This window comes from Callospermophilus lateralis, unplaced genomic scaffold (assembly GCF_048772815.1).
Source record: "Callospermophilus lateralis isolate mCalLat2 unplaced genomic scaffold, mCalLat2.hap1 Scaffold_199, whole genome shotgun sequence".
Lineage (NCBI taxonomy): Eukaryota > Metazoa > Chordata > Mammalia > Rodentia > Sciuridae > Callospermophilus > Callospermophilus lateralis.
In genome coordinates this window covers 254,184-279,367 of record NW_027512988.1, presented here as the reverse complement: position 1 = coordinate 279,367, position 25,184 = coordinate 254,184, and positions in this window count along the sequence as shown.

The window sequence follows — 25,184 nt, the reverse complement described above, 5'->3', positions numbered from 1 at the left end:
AATTATAACTCCCATGGATATTTTTTCTGCCTATCTTGAAGGGAAAAATTATACTAATAAGTCAGGATTAGAAAAAGACATTCCACTCATTTGACAGCATGCCATGTTTCTGTAACAAACAACAATTTGATTAGAGAAAATGAGGTTTGGAAATAATCACTTTGATACAAAATATGAACTAATTGGTGTAGGTGTTTTTATTAAAGGAAGTTCACAATAGTTAGAATTCACTAACTTAAATAACAGTCATCTCCCACATACGTTCTTGATGACTCCTTAAGCAAAAATTCTGTAAATACTTCTCACAGAGAAAGTTTAGGCACCTGACATCTAGACTAATATGACAGATCACATCGCTCAGCATGTTGGAAATTCATTTTAACTTACAAGTACATCTAAAATCGTTCTGTGAGTAAGTGCTGAATAGTGTTGATGGCTATGCTAATTCTGTGGCATATTGACTTTGGGGGTAAAGGCAAATTTCAGAGAAAAGAAAAAATTATATTCCTGTTTTAAAAGGCAGAGTGGTATTAGCTTGACTGAAAATTTGGTTTCTGTTCAATATTTTCCTTTGTTTCCAAATAGAGTCATGGACATGTTCAACATCACATTTTATCAGGTATCTACCAGGTATCTGTAGGAGTTGTATCTGTAGGAGTTGTCCTCAGTACTGTCCTAAGTACAGAACTGTGGTAGGGCAGAGTGAAAATCTCAGTGTACCCAGTTTGGACAAGGTCTATTGATTTGATCTTGTAGTCCATCTTTATGATCAATTGTAAACAGTATGAATGACCATAAGTAATCATACACCTTAGCCAAGTCCTTTAAAACTATACATTTGTCTTCCCATCTGAGCAACAGGAAGTTTTAAATACATGAAAGAGGCTGTACCATTAAATGTTTCATCAGCATAATATGAGTATAACCAATTCTCAAGTGCGCTGAAACTGATTTCATCTAGGGGAAGGCTGATCTTTCAATTTTTGACTGAGAGGACCAATTAAACTGATTAGAAATCTTTAGATGATATTTAGGTGCTTGGTATAAACTTGATTTACTTTTATTGCTAAAAACTACCTGTAATTGACTAGTGGCTAAAAGGGAATGTGAATTAAACAAAAATGCTAATAGCTATTTTCAATCCCCCAAACTGGATAATCTTACTTACTTAAGGGAAGGTGAGAGTCAAAAACATGGTCTATTTTCAAAAAGGACAGTTGTCACTGCAAGCATTAATGCTCCAGCAGAGGCAATCAGGGAAGCAGATAATCTCCTCCTGGCCAAAATGCCACCAGAAAGCTTGTTCTTAGTAAGGATGATTCTCATAGTCATAGCAGCAGACACAAATGGGTTTGGATTTATATTCCTTTCTTTTCTGCACAAAATCACACTGGAAAAGTTAAGACTAGCCCCATGTCCCTTGTACTTTTTTTTAATGTTATTGTTCTTTGTTAATTTTCAGAACCCTGTATATGTATCATGGGCCTCAGAGAGACTGGGTTGACTGGAAACCTTGAGTTTTCTGCATTATAAATTAAATTGCCTCCAATACTGAAATTTGTACCAGGAGAACTTTTCTCATGGTGTTGGCTCTTCTGAGCCCGATCCTCATTGCAGCTTTGCATACCTTATCAGTTCTTCTAATAAGTCAGACTTTTGCCAAAAGTTCACTCCTTATTTTTCCGTTGCTTTAATCCCATTTTGTCCCTGCCTCTACTAAGTCTTAGAGAACTGTGTGATATAAATTGAAGAGCAAAACTTCAGGACAATATTCATATGTGTCTGGTTTATTGCTGTTATACCAGCTAAGGTTGTGAGGTGTGGGGGTGCTGAAGGTACAATTCCTACATGAAGTCATAGAGTTGTTTGAATCAAAATGGTTATGGCCCCAACAAGCCCCAAAGGAGAGGTCGATCATCCATCTTGGTGATTCAAACGCTGTACTTCTGATCCTAATATAAAAGTGTAGTGAAAGCTAAGGTAGGCAATAATGATATTTAAAGCAGTAGATACTTCCTAATTACTTATCAAACCCCTTCTTCTTCTTCTTCCCTGGAATACACCAGTTTACATTTACCAGTCTCGTTTCTCAGTAGGTACAGCCATATGATTGACTTCTGGCCAGAGAAATCTAAACTACACTGATGTGGACTATTTTCACATTCAGCACATAAACTTCTCATAGTCTAAATTCTCCATGCTTTTTCCCCACCCCACAAGCTTGAGGACACTATCCATGGTAATCTAGGAACCCTCAAATTGGAGATGGTAAATACACAAGATGGAATGAAACCAAATGCCTATTTACAACTTTAGGAAGAGCACTGAGTCAATCAGGAAAATCCATTGCAAACTTCATGTGAATGGGAAATAAAATCTACAGTATAACACCAACAATGTTGTGTTCACATCCTTACAGAACTATCATTCTATAAAGTGATATAATTATTTGTTGAAATAACGTGCTGCAAAAGCAAAAATAAAATTGTCTGTAAGTGGTTTTGTGGCCAACAAGCAGATAACAAGGGAACTGATATTAGAAACTCAAAAGATGAAAACTGGGCTGGGGATGTGGCTCAAGCGGTAGCGCGCTCGCCTGGCACGTATGCAGACCGGGTTCGATCCTCATCACGACATACAAAACAAAAGATGTTGTGTCCGCCGAAAACTAAAGGATAAATATTAAAATTCTCTCTCTCTCTCTCTTTAAAAAAAAAGATGAAAACCATGTGATTCAAGGTGTTTTTAAAACAGTGATTATCTGTGATATGTACAAGATCAGGTAATTACTGAGTCTATAGACCTAGGGGGAGTGATTGGAAATAGTGTTTTGGCTTTCCCATTGCTTTTTCGAGAAATGCTACAATATTACATAAACTCAGAAAATGAGAAATTTTGAAATAAGAAATGAAGAGGGACAGAATATGACTCCTTGAATTATAGAAAAACGGAGTGTCACCAGATTTGCCAAAGAGATAAAATTTTTAAAAGACTTGAAATACAAGGACCATATATGTATCTCAGATAAAATAAATAAATAAATAAAAGGCCAAGCCTCTTGCAAAAATTGAATTTAAAATGTAGCCAGAAATTCACAGTTGATTATTAATTTGAGAAAAAAAATAGGGCATGGAGGAGAGCATCAAATAAATATGACTTAGACAATGCCTAGGAAAGGAATTTCTGCTCATTGGCACATGGAATTCACCAGAAATAAAATGTTAGAAATCTACTCAGACATTGAGTGAATTTCCTTGTCAAAGATATACATGAGCTTATTCCAAAAATGCTTATTTCTCTTACTACCTCTCTCAATTTGTCTCTCTCTCTTCCCCTCACCACCTCTCTCTCTCTCTCTCTCTCTCTCTCTCTCTCTCTCTCTCTCTCTCTCTCTCACACACACACACACACACACACACACACAGAATCTAGGTTCTCAAAACTGCACTGAAATGAAATAGTGTGTGAAACTAAACCAAAGCTCTTTCAAGATGTGACCACAGGGGAAAAAATAGCAGCAAAGACCAGGAAAACAGTAATGGTTCAGTTACACTTACCATGTCTGAAAAAGCCCTTTATAACATAAAGTGGAAGAAAAGTGAAAAGAGAAATAGGATTGTGGATAAATAATTTGGTTGCAAATCCCATGAGGAAGAGAAGAGTAGTGCATGAGAGTTCTTTTGAATTCCAAGATTCTAAAGGGACAAAATAATGGAAAATTGTCAAAATATTATTCTGAAATGATCTCTCCATACCTATATTCTCAAGTCTTGATTATATGATTTGTTTGTTGCTGTTACAATACTATCACCTATCTCTTAAATTTTAAAATATCTCTGGATGATCTCTATGCAAAAAAATCCAAAGCATAATTTAATAATAATATTATACTGTTCTAAGTATCTCTTCTCCAAATTTTTATGTATTTCACAAGAGAGAGATGAAAGAGAGAAAGAGAAAGAAGAGAATATTGAAGAAAATAAGAAAAACCTCAAAGGTTTTGTATTGGGATTGATTTCCCCATGGTTCAGTTGATCTGGTAAATAACACAGTAGTTGAAATTCATTGATGTATGATATTTTTCATGTAATAATTTTGTACTAATTCTCTTTTCACATAATCTGTCTTCCCATTCCTTTAACACATATCAAAAAGCTTGCTTCCTTCCTTCCTTCCTTCCTTCCTTCCTTTCCTCCTGTGATTAAATACATTTGAGCCACATTTGTAGGTGCATCTCTCTCTCTCTCTCTCTCTCTCTCACACACACACACACACACACACACACACACACACACCACACACCCATACATTTCGAGACATTGTAGTTGCTTAGGGTTTTGCTAAGCTGCTGAGGCTGGCTTTGAACTTGCAATCCTCCTGTCTCAGCCTCTGTAGTCTCTGGGATTATAGGCAGTCACCACTGTGCCCAGCTAAATTTCTTTCTATTTTAAATATTGCTGAAAGAAGTGACATTACTAATGACCCATTTGCTTTAGCCAAAGACCACAGTCATTGACTTTTCTCACCTGTGCTCTCACATCACACTATCAATTACCACGTTCTGTGAATCTAAGTCCTAAATACTGAGAAATCATCCCACACCTCTTCATTCTCACCACACTCCCTATAGCAGGCAATCTCTCTCCTACTGTAATTGCTTTTTAACTGATCTCCTGTCTCTACTCTTGCTCTTCTCCAAACAGTTCTTTACTCTGAAGTCAGAAGATCTTTATAAAATGCAGTTTCTCCTATCCATTCCCTGATTAATTTTTCAAGGTCCCACTATTACTCTGAAAATAATACCCACCTCTGCCCCAACTCCAGCCCTTAATGTGGCTTATAAGGTCCTGTCTTGTCAGTTAATTGCTTTTCTCTCTAATCTTACATCACAGGGAAAACCAGTCCAAATTCAGTGTTCCAAAATTGTTTAAGCACTTTTACACAATGCTTATGATGACCATTAATTTTAAATCTTCACAACTGTAGTCTTTTTAATTATGCTTTCTTCTCTGTTAAGCTTCACTTTTTAAATTTTCAACTTCTTACTCCTCTCCATGTCTCATCTACTTTGGGGAACTCTCAGTTGGTAAGTGTTCTTTCTACATGCTCTCTCAACCTCCTGATTCAGTCATAATCACACTCTATGGCCTGGGAGCTGCCTCCTTACCAGTTGTACCATTCACCTTGGATGGAAGGAAAGGTCCAGAACTGCAAACACTGAATGCATTTTCTCTGTGTAGTATGTTGTAAATAATATGGTGCTAAATGAATAAAGTACAGTGACCCAGGTATGTGTATGTGCCACTTATTACCTCAAAATAATATGTACCTTCAGAAATTCTCTACCTATAAGACACTGTTAATTTTGGTAGGAGCTATTAATATCAATCAATGATACAAGCTGTAGATTTGAGAAGAATTTTAAATTACCCAATAAAAGATCAAAGATTGGGATGAAAAAAAAGTCCTTTCTTTAGTTTGCTTTTCCATAATTAATATGTCTATGTGGAATTTATTATTTCTTAAACTTCAGAATAGTTGATAAACAGCAATACTATGAGTGTCTGACGGGTTACTGAAAATGGTGATTGAAAAGATCTATTGGAAAATATGAAAGAACAAATATAATTATGACTGAAGCAGAAAAAAAGTAATGATAAAAGCAATAGTAATATTGTTCCAGTTAAAGTATGCTTGATTCTTATAAAAGACGTTAGGAAGAAGCTGGGGCACAGTGGCTGGTACACACCTGTAATACCAGTGGCTCCGGAGGCTGAGGCAAGAGGATTGTGAGTTCAAAGCCAGCCTCAGCAAAAGTGACTCAGTGAGACTTTGTCTCTAAATAAAATACAAAATAGGGCTGGGAATATGGCTCAGTGGTCAAGTGGCCCTGAGCTTAATCCCTGATACCCAGAAAAAAAAAATAAAAAAGAGGTCAGGAAGATGTGAAAGTGTCTGAACCAATACAAGAAATGATGCTAGGTTTTCTTTTTCTTAAGAAAGCCATAGAAAACAATAAAGAGAAATGTATAAAAAATTTTATAAAGGAATTTTGAGGAAGATGAAAACAGTAGCAGAATTAAAGAATACATTATTCATAATGAAGAGCAAAATTATTATTGAAGAACTTATAGTCTTTATAGGGATTAAAATGTGAGGTCTTCTAGCTAGGGGTGGTGGCACACACCTTTTAATCCCAGCGGCTCCTCGGGATTCTTAGGTAGGAAGATCACAAGTTTGAGGTCAGCCTCAGCAATTTAGTGAGGCCCTAAGCAACTAGTGAGAACCTGTCTCAAAATAAAAAAATAAAAATAAAAAAGACTGGGATTGTGGCTCAATTGTAAATCATCTGTTCAATTACCAGTACCAAAAACAAAACCAAGGTCTCCCAAAAACAAACATATAGAAAATAAGATAGAATAATAATAGCCACGTGAGATCAAATATAGGAGACAGCATATGAGGACAACTGATCTTCCTTAAAGTCCAAAACACTACCTCAAAATTTAATACATAAATATTTTAATCCACACACGTACACAATTTGGAATTTACCCACAGAAATTGAGCAGGAACATTGTCATTTCCTGATGAAGTGCTTTATTTGCTCAAACAGAAAAATCTACAACAATTGTTTAATGTTTCATTCAAGCTTCCAAGGATATCCAGGCTATTAAATAAATGCCCTAATATTGTAATCAGAGGCTTAAACAAAGTCTCAAAAATCTCCAAAATTTAATCTTTAGAGTGATGGGAGACAATATAACACCAATAAAATAAATAGCAGATCTTTATTAAACAAAAATGCTCAGAAAAGGAGAAGGGCTCTCAATTTGTAAAGTAGGAAATAAAAATTTATATACATACACTTGTAATGTATCTATGTTTAATAGAAGGATATGGAGCAGAAAGTATTTCAAAAAATTGATGGGGAATATTAGAAGGTAAAAAAAGATCTAGATCAGTCTAGAAAAGATGGCATTAGAACACTTTGACCTCCATAAAGAGAAAGTAGAAAAAAATTGTGAAAAAAATTATGAAAGAAACAATTCAATAGAGTCTCCTTAATTGAAACACGAAAGATGTGACTGCCCGGGTAATGAGGCCCAATGAGTATCCACAGAAGGACGAAAAAGATGTACACCAACATGTATCATTGTGAAACTTCAGAAGGGGACATAGAGGGATAGAAGATAATACAAGTTTTCTGATAAAACAAACAAACAAACATGCAAGTAACCTAGTAAAACTCCCTTTCATTTACAGGATTTCAAAACGAAGTGACATGGGACTCCATGACACCAGCTCTGTACACTTGAAAAAAATATAGCATGCTCCTGGAAGGGTGAGGGAAAATGAATTCTTATCAAAAGAATAAATAATTAAACCATAGAAGGGAAATCATATTTAATAGGATTTGATTAAGTTCATCATTATTTTCTGATAATACTACACTAGGGAGTGAAAAATCCTTGGCATGATATTGCTAAAAATCTAAAGCCAATCATCGATATTATAATTAAAATGAAATGAAAATACACCATTTCAAATTTAAATCTCTAGAAAACTACTTTTAGAAGACATACATATATATTTATGGGGGACAAGATTTCTGTTTTCAAATACATGTGAACTTATTCTCGGAGACTGTGTATTATTCTGTATTTGTACAGTGTAAAAGATCTAAGAATCCCTATGCTAAAATAACATTTTAAATGCTAATCATTGGTAGACTAATTTGAAAAGAAGTCATCTTTTGAGGAGCGTGCATATTAAAATCTTGTATAACACAACAATTTACCTTTTTTAGAAATTTAAAACCCAATATATATTCACCGAAGCCACAAAAAAGAAAGGACCTTCATTTTCACAATGATAGGGCAGCCATTTTTCCCAGTGTGTTGAAATTTCAATTAAAGTAAGAATGGAAGGAAAGAAGAAAGAAAAAAAAGGAGGTAGAAAGGGAAATAATTGAATGGCAAGTATTAGAAGAAAGACAAAAAAATTATCATGCTTAAATTTACAATATTGTCTTAATCTTAATTATATCAATTCAAAAGTTTTGAATCAAAAAGTTTATTAAAATAGCCTATAACAAAGTCAATATGTGAAATTTAGTATTTCCTATAAATTGCCAAAAGATATTAGTTATAAATTTTAGTGGAAAAATTCCCATTTATAAGAACAAAATTGTAATTTATCTAATAACATACTTTATTGAAAATAAGAAATGCAGATATGTTAAAAAAAACAACCTTCAAAACTATATTTAATAGATGTAAAAATATTTTAAAATGTAAAAAACACTGTATTTTTAAAGTATGAAACTATTAATTGTTATAAAAATGTGTAAATGGAATATAACCATTTGTTCCCAAGAATCTTAACATTGTAAGAAAGCTAATTTACCTCAAATAGACCTGTCAATTTATTCTTATTTCAATCAAAATAGCATTTTATTTCTGGTATTTAAGTAAATTATTCAAATAAAAGTGAAAAGTTAATTCTAAATCTCACCCAGAAAAAATTAGATAGTAGGATAGTTAAGAAATTATGGAAAGGAAAGGAAAGAGGCAGTTCTTGCACTACAGTGTATTAGAATTCATTATAAATCAGTATTCGAAATACAGTGGAACGATAAAAGAATAGCCATACATATAACAGAAATAGGGTAGAATTTCCAGAAAACAAATAAGTTATGGTAAGTATGAAAAAAACGGCTGTATGACAAATTTAAAAACTGTCATATAATCAGTGAGGATTAAGAATGAGTCCAACAAAGGGTAAATGAAAATCTGGGATAAAGTTGATCTCATAAAATGCAAAGGGGGAATGTAAGTTGGAATGAACTATCTGGAGAAAGTTCAGTAGGCATCAAGGTGTTCAATGTGAACAAGATCTTTGGACTCTGACTTCCTTTTTCTCTCCCCGTTTTTTTTTTTTTTTTTTTTTTTTTTACTAATTTATTGCAAAGAAGAAATCATGAACTTCACAAAGACATATTCTTAAGGTTGTTAATGTCAGTGTTGTTTATATATATATATATATATATATATATATATATATATATATATATATATATATATAGAGAGAGAGAGAGAGAGAGAGAGTGTTGTTTATATATATATATATATATATATATATATATATATATATATATATATATCAACTAATTGGTATATATCTGGAAGATTTTTGGCCTTTTGCTTGTCCATTATTTCTGAAGTCACATGGAATTTAGAACTTGAACTCATCGCCTCTATCTAAAATCTCTTCATTACACTGAGATTTTTCTTATGAAAGTGAAGTCTCTTGATATATTTAGTGCTCCACCACCTTGTTTCTGTCAAAGACATCAAATGCCTAATGAGAGCTTTTACTTCACAAAGGTCATTAGATGGAGTTTTTCCTCTCTTTCTAATAAAGGGATGACATTCTCTTTATTGGTTTTGCTCTGTTCTGCCATATGTACCTGGCCTGATGCCATGTGTTCCCAGATCACTCTAGTTGACTTTGCAGAAATTCATTTTCTTGATGTGTATGTGATAGCATATGTTGTTTAGCTTGTATCTTGTAACATTCGATGTTATAACTTAGCGGGTGAAGTCAATAGCGAATTTAATTAATTTGAAATAAAATTTTCCATAACAAATTATATAAAAACATGTCTGGACAATTTGATGTGGAATGTTATAGCAAACCAAGGAAATTTTGTTCACTGTAGCCTCAGGTCGTCTTTGTTAAGAGACTTCCCTTGTACTATAATAGGTTTGATGAAACAAAATCCTATTTGACATGCATGAACCTTGCTGCAGGAATTTGGCAGTAGAGGCTTCAGTTCTTAACATAATATATATATATATATATATATATATATATATATATATATATATATATATATATATAAAACAAACAACAATAATAATTTTGGCAGTGTGATCCAAACATTAAAAGTTAAATGAAATATTTTCAAATTAGGCTTCTATTCAGTGTATTTATAAAGAAAAATTATACAAATAAGATTACATAACTTCTTTTAGCTGTCAAATGCTAATAACATGTTTACCAATTTTTTCAAAAAAATTCTGTGTTATGACAAAGTAGAAGCTATGGGAAAAATATTTATTTGAGTGATTATAGTTAAACATATAATTTCATTCTTTAAATTTGGTAAAACACATTAAAATAATTATTATTTTACTAATGGATAGAGAAGTTTATTTTTGTAGAAAAATGTTATACTTCAATATCTTTTAAAAAACAGAAATATTGAAATAAATATTTTGGTATGTTGTAGAATGAAATAGTTTGACTCAAATAAGAGAAACTTAAGATTTTATGTGAGGTAGAGTCTTATGTTTTAAGGCAGGTATCTAACATATTAATCTGTAATTGAAAAGAAAAAAAAATTGCTAACGTCAAGTATTTATACAGCCTTATGAGGCTCAGATAAAGGTAATGATATCACAGCTTGGAGAAAAATATAATTACTTCATTTATTCTACTTTTCCTCTTCTGGCTTTCTTCCTCTCATTTTTACCGCTTTGTCCATTTTATCTGCTCTGAAAAATAAGCCTGGGAGCTTACATACACAAAGAAACGATAAAATGTCACCTCGAGAGCCTTCGTCAAAGGCAAACTCAAACTAAATATTCTTACAAAAGGTAAGTGAACAATGAATTAAAATGTGGTAACAAATATGTAATGAGCTACAAGAAAAATCGATAATTGCACTCCAGATCTGTGGAAATTATACTGTCCCCGATCCAACAGAGACATAGTTCTGCTGCAGTATTTTGTGAACCGAGCTCTCCTGTGGGAACGGGCTGCAGAGGACATTTTAGTGGGAGGAAGAGAGCAATAGGATTCATGTTCAGCAAGTTCTCAAGTGGAGGATAGAGTGCAAGCATTGAATAATGAAACAAAGACAAGATATTCAGCATGCCAGGAAGGTTACTGTTAGAGAGCTGTTATAATTATTTAAAAAGGTTAGTCTATGAATAAACATGCTTCATCAAGGTCTCTTACACATGCAAAGAGAGATGTTAATGAATAATAAAAGAGTAATGGGGACTGGTGAAGAAATTAATGTTAATCTTACCCAAAGCAGATACAAATTAATATTGGAGCAACATTTTTGTAATCACTTCTCAAGGCAAAAATTCAATTAATGTGACTATATCAATATTTCAAATCTCAGTCCCTTGAAAGTATACTTGTCTCTCTTCCTATAAGCTTGCTCTCCTCTGTGAATGGCTGTAGCTATGTCTTGTCAATACTTGGGGAGACTTCTAAGTGGTGTGGTTGGGAGAAATTGGGAGTGATTCTGTAAACCACAGTGTTATGATGCAGAATTGCCTTAGGGCATGCTTCAGTTAGGAAGTTCAGTTTAGAGAAGAGTAATTACTCTACAGAAAATAGATGTGTAATCCCGGAACAGTATGTCTTGCTTCATTATTTTACTTACTATTTTATACAACACACACAGACACACACACACACACACACACACACACACAAAAAGAAACCCCCCCCCCAAAAAAAAACATACATACATTTGATAGGAGAAAAATGCCTGTGATTTCTGGTAAATACAAATTTTCATGTGTAAGCTTTCAGTCACAGAATGGTTGTATGTAACTCATATATCTGTAATTAATAAGCATTATATCAAATGAATCAGTATAGGTAAACATCATATGAATACCACTACCAAAAGGAGAAAATACTATAAAAGCTAAATGTAAAGCAATTTCTGAGTGTGAGTAAATTTTATCTTTTGTCATGGCCTGCATTGATGATAGGCAAAGGAAAGTGAATATTTTCCTAGGAATTATTAATGTGTCTGATTTTTTTTTTCTACAAGAGATTTATTTTATCTCATATCCTTTTCTTTTGTTGGTAGTCACTAGATACACTTTATATAGTGAGTTATTCCTCTTGTTTGGCATACAATATAAATGCCTGTCATAGTTTGTTTAAGGTGTCAGAGACTTAGAAAAAGTTTATGAAACTAAATGGACTCTTCGAATAAGTGTTTTGCGGCTAGGCAGAATGTGTTGTTTATGTTGTGATACCCTGACAAGTTTATATAATAAGAGGTGCTAACTCCACCATACTATGATAGATTGGACATGTTTGAAGCATGGTGCTGTAGAAAAATAGGTTTACATGCTGTTGTCTGCAAAACCAAATGACTATCCAAAGCAAGTCACCCTATTAAAATAACTGTCTAGACAATCTCACTTCTATACTTTTAATAGACAGCGTATCATTCCTATAATGAAAGAAACATAAAATGGTTTCCATACTGAATGAGTTCCCAGAGGTGCTGGGATTTGTCTCATTATATAAAGCTTTTCCTTCACCGTTGCAATACCTCTTCTCATCTTTGCTTCTCATCCAAGTGGTGAATTTTATGTCAACAGCTTTAGCCTGGCTAAACCAGTATAATACAGAAGAAGGATATTCTGGAGATGAGATTATTTTTTTTTTCATTTATGTAGAAAATTATACCCAGTATTCCTGTTTGAAAAGGATTATTCTGTGATATGGGCAGCATTCTGCCTTCTCATTAAAAGAGGCAGTCTACAATTTTACTTTTTTTATTATTAGTTTTAAAGAAGTTGGATATGGCAGGAAAGACTATCTGAGATTTCACACTGTTAAATTCTCCAGGGAAAAATCACCACTTGTGCATTCTCCTCAGATTCCTTTGGTAACTAACAGTCCAATGCTGTGCTGATAGCTTCCATGGCCAGCAATTCTACTACCTGCATTAATAATTTTGACCGAAGAAAGAAGGTTAAAATGATGGAATAAAATGAACTTTGTCAAGTTCATTAAAGTTCAGTTACTAACTGACAAACCCAGGAATCTTCTGAAAAAGGATGTCACTGTAGTCTATGATTCTCCTTGAATTTACTTCTGCTGCTTCTCTTCATATTTTGTGCTGGGGGTAGACATAATCTTATAACAGTTTTTCTTCTAGTTCTATTATACTCCTTTACCATTCATTATCATCATCAGAGTCCATGATGAGATATTTAAAATGTCAGTCACTCAATGAAGTTGATTGCCAAAAGACAAGTTTGTGTTTTTTAAATGATTGTTTTATAATATTAAAACATTAATTTTTCAATTTTACAAGAAAAAGGGTGGCTTAAAGAGCATAATTAATTTAAGATCATACAGCAAGTAAATTGAATAAGTCAGATCCAAATCCAAATTTGAATGCAAAGCTAAGGCATATAACTGGTATGCTGTTTTCATACCAATACTCTGAGAGCAAATTTTTTACATATTTATCCCATTATTATATGCTTTACCTAATGCTAAGAGCCACAGCCAAGTAATATGATGCATGGCATTTTTGGTTGAAAGGTGACACCAGCAAACAATTGAGATGATATGATTATGTTAAGATTTGCATTCATATGGATATTGGACTACTGCTGTCCACCTCAGCCTGCTATCGGACTCCTGGAGAGTTCCCATTGGTTGGGGAAGTGCGGTAGGAGGGAATTCCAGAGGAGGACCTTCCTCTTGGGATCCAGGAGAACACAGCATGGGTTGATGGCAATCTTCCCGGCAATCTTCCCAGACGCCTACAGAGCATTGGCGGCAGTTTCAAAAAATAAAGTTTGTTCCTGCTTGAGTAGCTGGTGATTTTGTGCCCAGCCAGACTGCAGCAACCTAAATTGGCAGATTTGATTAAATTCCCTTGAGAGACAGAAATACTCCTTACTAAACCCCTACTCGGACATCAGGCATCAGGGACAAGTTGCCTTGATTTAATATCCATAAAAGGAAGAAAAAATAGTGCTAATGAGTTTATTCTATGATAATTAGTCAAATGGTTTACTTTTATTTGATACTGTCTTCCAAAAAATATTGACAATATGTCTTTAAAGGCAGGCACAGCAATGAAATATGCCTGTTTTCTTTTTCTTTGTTCATTTTATTAATTTCTAACATAGCAATATGATTTCCTTAGTACTTGTCAAAAGAATTTAAACTTTTACTGGCAATAGAAAAGATCAAAAAGACAGATAGTCCCATTATTTCTTTCAATAGAGAAATTGGACTAAACTGACAGGTGTAAGGTAAGAGGGGCAAAATAAAAGTGACTAAAGAATTTAACTCCCTAATGAAGGAAATTATTGAGCCACCACCAACAGCCCACAACTTCTGTAGCAATTACTGATCACAGTATACAGGTAGAGAGAGGTATCCTCATGACTTGCAGCTAAATTTCATCAACTAAATACAGCACTCTTTTCAATGTACTCTGAATCATTTCAAGTTCCTTCTGTGGAATAGATTCTTCTAAATTCCATTCCAAATAAAATAAATATCTTTAAGTCAACATTGAAAATCAAAACTATACAGCCTACCACTTGAAGCCAGCAGATAAACATTTCTGTTATTTTGTGGATATTTTTTAGGTTTGTGGTTTCCCAGCATCCATCTTTTTTGGGGGGAATTATCTTTTCCCCATTTCACGCAGTGATAGTTGGACTGTAATTTAAAGTATATTTTTGTTCTCACCATGCGGTGCAAAAGATTCTTGGCAGTTTCTTTAAGAAGTCCTTTCTCTTAAAACTTCAATAGTGCAAAGGAAAGGATAATCATAACGTCTCTCCTGTGATATTGAATTTTGAGCAAACAATGTAAAGATGAGAAAAGTAATTGAGTTTCAATCTAACCATGGTGCCCTGCTTTCTGCTGTAATAATTTCTGTAACGTTAAGGAGTCTTCCAAGCTCTGTTGGTTAAAATTTCCTCTGCATTTATGAGCTCCCTGTACCTTTCCAATTAACTTATTGTTCCTTCATTAAGGTCATCTTTTATTGCTTGCATCTAAGAATAGTAAATAGCTTAAATTCAAAAAGCAACTAGCAAATGGGCAAATTTTTGCTAGTAAGTAGATAGAATTTGTGATTTATTAAAGATAATTCCATGCCCAGACCATAACATATTTTTAAGGTTCAGAAGAAGTCAATTTGGTTATCAAATTTATTAAAGCTAATTTACTTTTGCTATCTAATTAACAGCAAGTCCAATGGCTAATTACTCTCCAGTTTTTGTTCTACTCCAATCTAATATTCAGTACATAAGAAAATATTTTTAAATTCGAAAATCAGTAATTTTCTCTTAAACTTCTTTGGTAGGTCCCAATTGTTCTGCAGACAAAATGAAAAAATTCTGGGCTTAGTAAGGCCATGGATAATCTACCCATTGCTCATTTCTCTCTCTCCCTCTCATGGTTGGTTGGTTGTTTTATTTTTTATTGAGTAAATTGTAGTTATACATAATAGCGGGATTCATTATGTCAAATTCGTATGTGCACTACATAATTGATTAATATCATTTCCTAGTAAATTCGTTTTCCCTACTACTGACATACTTGCTCTATGTTCCCCTGATCTTCCTTCTGATTATTATTATTATTGTTGTTGTTGTTGTTGTTATTTTCATTAGTGAAGAATTAACATTGTCAAAATGGCCATATTATCAAAAGCAATCTGCAGATTCAATGTAATCCCGTTTAAAATACCAATGACATTCTTCACAGCACTAGGAAAAAAGAGTATTAAAATTCTTGTTGAAGAATAAAAGACCCAGAATCGTCAAAGTAATACTGAACTGTAAGAGCAATGCTGAAGATATTATAATACATGATCTCAAATTATGCTACAGAGTTAGATAGTAATAAAAACAGCATGTTATTGGCATAAAAATAGACATGAAGACCAATAGAATAGAATAGAAAAACAGAGACAAATCTACAGAGATACAGTCTTCTGATCCTTGACAAAGGTATCAGAAACATAGAAACATACATTGGGGAAAACATACAAGCTTTTTAACAAATGGTGCTTGATAAATTATATATATATATATATATATATATATATATTCCTATTTCTCATAGTGTACAACAATCAACTCAAAGTGCATCAATGACATAGGAATTAGACTGCAACTACTAGAAGAAAGTACAGAAACACTGCAACTTCTAGAAGAAAGTACAGAATCACCTCTTCAACATACACGTGCAGGCACCAACTTCCTTAATAGGACTTCTAAACCTCAAGAAATAAAGTTAAGAATAAAAAACAGCATCAAATTTAACAATCATCTGCAATGAAATGAGTAAGGGGATGAAAAGATCTTACAGAAAGTGAAAATGTCTCCCAACTACTCTTCTGATAAGGGATTAATATCAAGAATGTGTAACGAACTCAAAGACATCAAAAAAAAAAAAAAGACCCAATCAATAAATTGGCAAAAGACCTAAACAGATATTTTTCAAAAGAAGAATTACAAATTGCCAAGAAATATATGAAAAAAAATTCAATCCTTAGCAATCAGGGAAATGCAAATCAAAACTACACTGAGACTTTATTTCACTTCAGTTAGAATAGCAATCATCAAGACTACAAATAACAATAATTTCTGACAAGGATGTGGGGGAAAAGGTACATGTATATTATGAATGGGACTAAAAGTTGGTACAACTATTTTGTAAATAGTATGGAGATTTCTCAGAAGACTTGGGATGGACTGATCACATGACCTACGTCTACTATTCCTTCCTATTTATCCAAGAGAACTAAAACCAGCATACTATTGTGATAAATGCATACCTGATTTTAGAGCAGCAAAATTCACAGTAGCCAAGTAATAGAACCATTCTAGGTGTCCTTCAACAGATGAACGGATGAATAAAATGTGATATGTGTATGTTCGCGTGTGTGCATAAACATATATATGTGTATATATATGTGTGTGTGTATATATATATGTATATATATATATATACATATATATATACTCACATAGATATAATATAAACTGCACACACATATATACACACAGAGAGTTTTATTCAGCCATAAGAAAAAATGGAATTATGTAATTTCTGCTAAATGGATGAAACTGGAGAACATCATGCTAAGTGAAATAAGCCAGACCCATATAGTGAAAGGCTGAATGTTTTCTCTCATACGTGGAATCTAAAGAGAGGGAGGAAAAAAAAAAACCCAAATGGGGTGGGAATCTAATGAAAATAGAAGGAAGAACGATAGAGTAGAAGAAGGGAATCAAGAAGGTGGGAGGAAGGGGGGACATGGGGGAAATAAATACTAGGGAATGAATCTTCCAAATTATGTTATGTCCACATATGAATAAGTCCCAGTGAACCCTGCTCATACATGTATACTTCTAATTCATTGCTCATTCTTAAAATTCAACTTTTAAATTAAGCCTAGCTTCAACTCCTAAGTCATAAGCCAATTCAACTTTTTAAGTTTTTAAAATGCTGAAACTGTCTCTACCTCAAGCTTTTTGCTTCCAATTTAAATATACTCTTAAGAAAATTATTTCATATCTACAGTTTTCACTTATCTGCCCGTGTTTGTCTACCTCATTATTTTATCATTTTTAATTACACAGTATATTTTTCACTTGTTTCTTGTTGGTATAGTCCCTAGAATGTAAAATCCATGACAGCATATTGATTCACAATTGGAAATCACAATGCATTTCTGTGCAGATCTGAATTGAATCGCTTTTCTTATGATGACACAGTTTATTATCCTTTGTTCAATAAAGTGAAAATTATTTTTGTTTTAATTCTTCAATTCATAAAAGTATATATTTTACTACTCAGAATTTATTTTATGCAAGCTTGTCTTTTTTACAGAATAGAAAATGAGTAGTAATTTGAAGTGTGAATGCCTATTTCCTTTTTTTTGCATAATAGTAATAAGATTAAGGTGAGTACAGTACAAACATGAACTCCAAGTTTTATCAGATAATAGGTTTATAAAACACTCAGTGTATCAAGGGAAAACCTAACAAATCTTCCCTGTACCTGTGAAGCTTTTCTGTGTTATGAATATCAGGAGAGTCCAGGATCTCATACAGATAGCGAAATGCTATATGCGAACAATTATGTGATTTGTCAGTTGGTCAAATCCCCATTTTGCTTCTCACAATATATCTAAGAACTCTCATTGAAATAGTTATCAAATTAGGAGAGAGCACTAAATACTTTTGAAAGAAATAATTCAAATTTTCCACTTTGGGTCAGTAAGCTAGTGATTAGAATCTTGAAAGATCATTTCTGTAGAAAGTTCAGATTTCATGTTAAGACACAGCTGTACTTCTGGAGGTTTTGCATTGCTGTGATACTTATATACCATAATGAAGAATGAATATAATTAAAAATAAAATGTGTGAAGTTGAGTCCATAAAAATTAATACTCTAAGAATACAAATAAAAAATTAAATTCTGTACAAGTAAAATATGGATCTTGATTTCCATTTGAAATACAATTTTCACATTAAACTTATAATCATTTTTCTAATATGGTATATATACCATTTAGTGAATCTGGTCTGGGCAAGAAGACTAACATGGAGAAAGTCTATCTGTTTTTAATTTCTCTTTGTTAGAAAAATATGGTACGAATATTATTTCTAGGAAGCAAACAAAATTTTACTGTTAGAAATGAAAGGAATTTTTTCTTTAGTTTTATGATCACAGTATTTTCTCTATGATATTACTATTTATAAATGAAATTAATCTAGTTTATAAAGATACTGCAAATAATCAACTTTTCACAAAGGTAACAAAAGTATCCTAAATATAATTTAACAGGTTTTGTTAAGCATCTCTGCTCTAAAAAGCACCAGGCAGTAGAGTTTTTCTGTATGTAGGCTATTCTCATATAAGTCTGAATTTATCAGGCTGTAGGACACCTTTCCAGACTGGGGAAGCATTCTGGCTTCTCAAAGAGTAATGAGGACTATCACTTGGAGATTGTGGTAAAACACAGATTCTGTTTCAGCAGAACTAGTGTGGAGCCTAGAATTTGCATTTATAACAAGTCCAAAGTAATGTTGATGTTTCTGGCATATGGACCAAACTTTGAGCAGAGATGTTATATAGTAGGATTGAAGTAGATCCTAATGAGGGAACTTCTCTTGATCAGATTTATTTATAGTAAATATCTATGGGATAATGAATGAAGGAGATATTCTAAAAATAAGGAAACCATATTAGTAACAGAATACATATAAGATATTCGTCATTTTTAATGGAAATTGATGACTATTATGATGCTTTTTGGAAAGAGGGATATTGATCACTAATTATATACTGGATACTACAAAATTTTATTATGCACAATTGCAACATTGTAAGATTTACTGATAGGTAGTGAAAATGTATAGAGTTGAAATTAATAATGAGAGACATCTGCTACTGTCCTCTTCTCTCTCTTAGATGCAGCCATTAATTAAGGGGATACCAGATGCACAGGTATGATGGGGGATAAAGAAAAGACAAACAGGGCTGGGGTTGTGGCTCAGTGGTAAAGCACTTGCCTAGCATGTGTGAGGAACTGGGTTCAATTTTCAGAACCACATATAAATAAATAAATAAAGGTCCATCAACAACTAATAAAAATATTTAAGGAAAGAAAACACAAACAGACAAACATAGGGAGAAAAGGCTGGGGCAAGGTGGGTAGCCAAGTCCTGGTGAGGCTTGACTGATTCCGAGATAGCTCAACAAGTTTACTATATAGGTTTTATCATCGAAAGGTGAGAGAGTTTTAGAAAGCAGGCAATCTGAAGGAATCAGAACTGGCAAGACATTAAGGTCACCTTGTTTTGCTCAGAATTCTCTATTCCTGGGAGAAGGTGCTAAACTCCAGGCCTAGACTGATAAAGCCATGGGCCTTCACAGTTGGCCCCCTGGCCAGTATTACCATAGTAGCTGGGGCACCTTAGCACAGGCAGCTCCCAGCCACAAGAGTCAGAGAGGCCATGATTTAGATCATTGCTCTGTATAGATAGCATCATCTCAGAAATTTGAAACTTTTTTTTCAAAATTCCTCTTCCTTAATGATCCTGAGAATCTACAGAGATGCTTTCACATGTAAGTACTAGGCAATTTATGAGAACTTATTGCAAGTGTTAATTATCAAAATTCTGCCTTTTGCTATGTGAGCTTCTGCCTGCTTCTTCCTGCCAGAAGTAAAGCCCTCCCTCCTTCTTGGATCAAGTCTTCAGGTCTTTCCATAGTAGGGAAATTGGGTACGAGAACCTTTTAATTTGGAAATAAACCTTTTAATACTCAGAGTAAAGAGAACCTGAAAATAGAGAGAAGAAGACATGTATATTGATACTGAGTTGGAGTGGTCAGTACACCCTTTACTTGTAAGTTGTAATCATTCTGGGTTCTGCCCTTTCTTCTAGACACTGTTCCCATAAGATACACTCCTTATTCTCTCCCTTCTCTGGTTTTCTTCAACAACTGCTTGTTCTTCAGACAACTCTGTTAACGAGTTCATATTTTTTTCACAATCCATTGTAAATTAAACCTTGGGACTAGATAACATTTTAGTAAACTTACCTATAAAAATCTATGACTTTTAAAAAATTCTAGAACTTTCTGTTACATTTAAGAATGTAAATGTAAAACACAAAGAGGACTTTTTAAAGTATTCATTATGTAATGGATGCTACTTGCTTCTCTATCAGTTTCAGTCCTGGCTCAATAATATTAACTTCTCATGTCTGCACAATTATTTAATTCTAATAGCAACCTTATAAGTTAGACATCTCAATTTTGAGGAACATTTTAAGAATGTAAAGCAATTAAGCCTCAAGAAAATTAACTTTCACAAAATCAGGTAGCTAGCAAATGCTAAAACCAAATATGTTTACCTGCTTGGATTTGGAAGATAATTCAGGAACTAATAAAATAATAGCTCTATTTCTTAAACATTAACTGTATCCTGATTAGTATTGTTAATACTTGATATATTTTTACATTGGTGTTCTTCACAAGTCAGTGAGGTAGGAGTTTTATCAATTAGGTCAAAGAAGGACAGAGAGTATTCAAAGATCACATAGTACGTATATGCCATAGCTAGGATTCAAATTAATTCAGGAATCATAGCACTAGCACCATGCTCTTCACTACCTTGGTGTCTTTCTATAAAAGACAGAGTAGCCTTGGAGTATAGATAAAATATTAGGGTAATAGATCATTTCTAAAATGCAACCTAACCAAAAGGGCTGGGTAATGGCAACTATATGTACTATGGTATGAACTGCCTGGTTGCCAGCACTTTTTCATGATGAATACTTATCATGATGAAATTCTTTGCCCAGAGAGGTAGAAAGCAGGTCACCATCTACAGTGCCAGTCAGTTGAACTGAATGCACAGAAGCATAAAACCAGACACAGGGACATTGCATGGAGGTCAGGCTAAGAGAATCATGAAGAATGTGAATTGCCAAATCTGAAAAGAGAATCTTGAATGAAAATTTTCTGAGAGCAGAAGAAAGTGTCAGGAGCATGAATTTCTGAGTGGTCCTCTACATCCAGGTTTAATCTTTACCAACTAGGGTCAGACCCACTTAAATTTGCAATTCCTAGCCCCAGGAATTTCCTTCTTGATTGTAAAATGATAACCTGATAAGGGATTAAGATCTGGTTTTGAAACCTTTCATGATATTAGATAGAGACTGAATGAGAAAAGTCAAGTTAGAAGAAATGTGGAAAAAGAGAGGCCCATAAATATGGAGGGCAGGATAATGGGGCAATGGAAAATTCTACGATTTCTTATATACAAGAAATAAACCAGATAATTGAATTGGAGATAGGCTTTTCATCTATCACTTCCAATGTCTATCAGTAGAGTTATCTATCTGGTTTGGTGGTATTGGTGACTCTTCCACTAACTACTTGTTTCCTTTAAGAAGAAAGTATCTCTGCTTCTAACCCACTCTTCAGAAATCTGTGATGATGGGGCAGGAACCATCAGTCACATTTGGTTTCTCCATTTGACTGACTATCATGCTCTGTCAATAAAGGGCACTAGAATGTGAAGAGAAGACTAGAGGGGGCAGAAAGGGACTTGTTCTATCTGGTTTGCTTCCTCCTTCTATCAATATTAACAAGCAAAATGTCTTCACTTTGACCGTGGCATTTCATTCCAATTAGTAGCAGAGGAATCTGGTTTGAAATATTACCAACATTTGCAGAAGTAGCCTCATTGTACTCCCTCAGAGCCATCAGCATGATCCAAAAAGTATGGCTAACAGCTCCATGGGGTCTCTCTTCTGAATTGAGAGATATCAGCAAGTTCCAGCATCATCTTCTATTGAGCAATCTGAAATTCAGCTTTACAAAATCCTTCCTTGAGGCTTTTGAGTTTCAATAATTGCAGCCTCTTCTCTGCCCCAGGAATAGAAGTTGCACCCTGCAGTTGCCACCTCTGTAACAGCTTGCTCTTTCTTAACTCTTTGATCATTCAGTACTTAGTTACTATGGTTTTACAGTGCACCTTCCCAGATTCAGGTGCTGCTCATGTGATACTATTAAAAGGCAGAGCATTCAAGAGGGGATTAGGTCCTGTGGGCACTTCCCCTGGTGAATGGGATGAAGGCCTTTGTAAAATAGTCTTCACACAGCATTCAGCCCTCTGGCTCTTCAGTCTTCTGCCATGTGAGCACAGCATTTCTCCCCTCTAGAGGATGCAACTCTCACCAGACCACCCAACCTGCTCACACCTTGATCTTTGACTTCCTGGCCCCAGAATTGTGAGAAATAAATTTTTTGTTCTTTATAAATTACTCAGTGTTGGAAATTCTTTTAATAGCAGCACAAAACACTAGCTAACAATCTCTATGTACATATACTTGGCTAAAAAAAAAAAAGTATGTGGTCTCTGTTTTCTTAACAAGACTAGATTAATAAAACATAGGTATGACTTTGATAGGTCCCTGAAACAAAAACCAAGTTATTTTCAGCTGTAAGTTCTATGATTTTCCATATGGCTATCAGAATTTCTCTATCAAAATATGCTCTGACTGGTAAACTAGTTAGAAGGAAAGATCTGGACATTTAATTTTCCTTTCACAAGGACTATGTAGTTATCAGACTAGTAGTTGCCATCAAAGACATTAAACATCTCAGCTCATGAAGATAATATGAAGTCATAGTAAATTTCACAATCCAATGAAGCAAGGATCAGATGCATGCAATGTTGGGGCACAGCTGGGGATGCTGTCTGAGGAAGAAAAGCTCATGTCAGAATCTGAGGTATAATACTGAAGGATAAGAAGATCCATTATTATTTTTTCTGTCATTTATGAACATAGACTTGATACCTGATAATACTACTGGGTTTATATATTCTTAATCCAAAAAACAACTCTATGTTGTTTTTATTGTATTTTTAAAATCACCTCTTTTTACCAATAAGAAAATCAAGGCATAAAGAGGTTTCATAGTAGCTTCCTCATTACCCACAAAAACTAAGGAATAGAAATGGATTCAAAGACTGGCCCGCGATACTCCAAAGTCCTCTCTCTTGATTCTTGTGTATAGCTTTCTATAGTGAAGGTACTGGACCAAGAAGATTATGGGGGCTGTTAATGGGGCCCAAAGAGAAAATATTAACAGAAATATACTAAGTACATATGTTATATACATCAACTACCAGTTCTTAATATTTCTTTTGAAATTGTGACTTGAATTTAAATGATTGTATGGCTCAACTCTTTTATTATTTTATATCAAATTAATCATTTTATTATTTTTATATTTTCAAGTACAAATTATTCATAAATGATGACATTTAAGCAATAGTTACCAAGAAACAATAACAAAGTAAATTCATCACATAAAATGCATACTATTTTGTTAATGTTTTTATCTTACTCTTTAAACCTGAAGGTTAACAATTTACATTTGCATGTGAATTAGCAGATACCCTTTTAAATTCTTATTCACATATACTTATATACATATACTCAGAATCACTGAGAACAAAAAAAGATTGATCAAGTCAGAATTATACTCATTATTCTTAGATAATGATAAATGAGTAGTAGAAACCAATGTTTCTAATTAACCTCAGGCAAAGAATCATGAAATTCTGTTCAAAGCAATGACATATTTATAACAATGAGACTAATACAGCTAACAAGGTCATCTTGTTTAAATCTTGGTTTCTTTATGGTGTCAGACTGTTGCACAGTAACCAGCCATAATATTGATGAAATGAACATGTACAAATTTCTGAACCTCAGGTTTTTTTTGTCTAAAATGTCCAGGATATTGAAAATACTGTGTGCTTATCCATCAGACAAGTTACCATTTTAACAGGGTAGCATCTATTGCCAGAGGGAATCACCCTGCATAAACTTGGGTTATTAATATTATTATAGAGTGGCAAGTGATCCTGGGCATGTGGCTAGACAACTAAGAAATTCAGTATAAAAAGAAAAAGGGTAAAGGAAAAAAGAAAGAATAAAGAATACTAGGAAATAAAGGGGGGAAAACTGCTCGTATAAAAATAAGTGAGAGCCACAAGTCAAAAGACAAAAATATTATAGGTTTCTGATGAGATCCTGATCTTTCCCCCTTTGAGCTCTTCTGGTGCTTGTGCAAATGGACCAGAACTCTAATGAGGGCTGTCTTTCTCATGGCATATCAAACATTCCACCCAGAGTCACAGCCAAAAATACCACAAGAAAGAATGGCCCTTCTCATAGTATCCCAGCCTTCCTTTTCCAGATAGATAGTATAATAAAAATATTCTTCCAATTATTTCAGGGCCTTAAAAGAAAAAGGGAGAAGACACAGCTTAAGTTCAGTTCTGAAAAGGCGTGAAGCTGTCAGTCGAGCTATTTTTGAACAGGTTGGCCATTTCTAGTAAAGAGGTTTTAAAGAAACTTTTCTGCATCCTATTAAAAAAAAATAGAGGGAAGGTAGAAGGTTCACCCTCTAATATCATAGTAGCAGTGGAAGAATGATGGTGAGGAGGTTTGTGAAGTCATTTGAGATCCTGAAATGCTCAGACAAGAGACATGAGGTCAACATAGAAATATGGGGCTCACATTTGCAGTGGCTGCAAAAGTAGTTCTTTGTTAGGTTTTCTTCAGAAGACTGGTGTTTGTAGTTGTTCTTTGTTCATTTGTTTTTTACTGTGCTGGGGAGGTAAGCATGGTCTGCCGGAGCTATCCCCCCAGCTCACAGAGGGCTGTTTGAGGGATTAAGTGCTGAGTATCCCTTCCCAGTTTCTCTCTCCAGATAGACACACAATTTCAACTCTTCTTCATACACTTCTCTTAACACAAGTCAATATGAAG